The sequence below is a fragment of the Tupaia chinensis genome, unplaced genomic scaffold, assembly GCF_000334495.1.
Source record: "Tupaia chinensis unplaced genomic scaffold, TupChi_1.0 Scaffold000424_1, whole genome shotgun sequence".
Classification (NCBI taxonomy): Eukaryota; Metazoa; Chordata; class Mammalia; order Scandentia; family Tupaiidae; genus Tupaia; species Tupaia belangeri.
This window is the reverse complement of record NW_006159929.1, coordinates 2,809,083-2,810,942: the sequence shown is the minus strand read 5'-3', so window position 1 is coordinate 2,810,942 and position 1,860 is coordinate 2,809,083. Positions and strand designations below refer to the sequence as shown.

At 53.5% G+C, this 1,860-nt stretch overlaps 1 long non-coding RNA gene across 2 annotated transcripts in view; it reads left to right on the top strand.

The window, feature by feature from the left end:
* The window catches only part of LOC102475413 (uncharacterized), a 93,398-nt gene that overhangs the window by 62,365 nt on the left and 29,173 nt on the right, over positions 1–1,860 (top strand). The gene's annotated exons all lie outside the window — the stretch shown is intronic.

Here is a 1,860-nt window from a genome sequence, read left to right as displayed (position 1 = left end):
GCCTGTGACATTGGACAGGAGGCACTAGAAATCTTGCCAGGTGTCCTTGATGGGTCTCAGAGAGGATAAGGCCACTCGTTGAGGTCAGGGGTCAGCCAACCTGTCTCTGGCTTGGGCAGCCTAAACACTTCTGACGTCACAGAGACGCATCACTGTGGGATGCAGAGGGCTCACTGCTCCAATTCGAAGCTGCAGCCTTCAGGGTAAGGGTGAGGGTCAGGAGATGGGGCGTAGTTTAAGCCTGGCAAGTGCAGACCCAGCTCGTACGGGATATCTCATTCCTGCCACTGCTCTGGTCTTCCTCTTCTGCCACAGTTCTCCAAGAGCCCGGACCTCTGGGACTGTGTAGGCCGTCTCTGACTGACAAGCCTGCTCTAGAGACAGACACACCTGGGTCCCAACCCCATCTTGCTCAGGGCCCTCCAGCTTGGTAACCACTTGGTCTTTGATGACCTCTCTGGATCCCAGAGTCCTTGTCTGTAAATTGGGGATGGTTTGGGAATTCATAAAGTAAGTACGAGGTATCCAGGGCCTGGATTCTAGTGGGTGACCTAACAGATCAGACAGACCAAAGTTCAAATCTTAGCTCTACCCCTTTCCACCTCTGTTTTTTTTTTTTTTTTTGCGGGGGGGGCAACTATGAACCCCGCCGGGCCTCAGCCTTCCCATTGTAAGGTGGGGCAGTGGTGAGTCCTACACCTCAGAGCTGCTCTAAAGCTGCAGTGAGGGAATCAGCAGTTAGCGTAATGGCTATGTTGCTGGACTCCCACGTAGTCGACCGCGGTTCGTGTCCTGGACCTGGTGGCTTAAAACTCACGCCGGGCGCGTGTGCGTGCGTGCCCAAGATCCCGAGAGGAGAATGGAGGAGAAGGGATTGCGGCGTGACCATCCCCCCTGGGGGGTGATTTCTCACTTTCTGTCTCTATGTCTCTCTCTGTCTGTCTGGCGAGCGCACGCGCCCTACAGTGATAATCTCTCAAAAAAAAATAAATAAATAAAATAAAGCTGCAGTGAGATGACCAGTGCAGCCTCCTGAGTGCATTCAGCGCAGAGCAGGTGCCCTACAATCAGGGACTGGCCAAGGTCCATCTTTCTTCTTGGAAGCTTGGAATTTCCAGCTGGGGAGTTCACTAGACTGCCCTGGGATACAACCCAACAGGAGCTACTCCTTGCCATGATGCTCCAGGCCTTTCCTTCCCAACGTGGCCCAACCTTCCCTTCCAACTCATCACTCTACTTCCACGATGCCTGCATGATCGTTCCTAATCATTCACACTCTCCTGACCCTCTGAGCCTTTGTGATGCTGTTTCCCAACTCATCTGCTGGGCAGACGTCTATAGACATCTCTTTCCTTCAGAGACTGTCCCAAGTGCCACCTCCTCCACCTGGAGTGTCAGGGAAAGTGACGCTGAGATGGCTGCTCTCCCTGCCCCCACGCGACTAATCATGGAACAGCCCTTGGACACAACTCTACTGAGAGAAGCAGGTATTGTGATGAGGTCTCGGAAGGCACCCTGCAGGACCTGCACAGTGCTGGCCCAGCCCCAGGTGCCACTCAGGGAATGTCTATAGGGGCTCAGAGCTGCTCTGAGCTGTTCCCTCCTTTGTGTGTCTACGGTTTACAGGGTTGGGCCAGAGACTATACGGTGTTCCTTCCAGGGTGTGGCTGTTGTTATATCTGGTCAAGTACCCGGGTTTGCTCTCTCCTCCTTCCAGGTAAGGAGTAAGACTGCCCTTCCCACCCCTTTCTGAGTACAGGGGTAGTCACGTGACTTGCTTTGGTCAATGAAATGGAAGCAGAATCAAAGAGTGTTACTGCTGAGCTGAAGCTACAGGGCCAGAGTGTTATTTGCCACTCT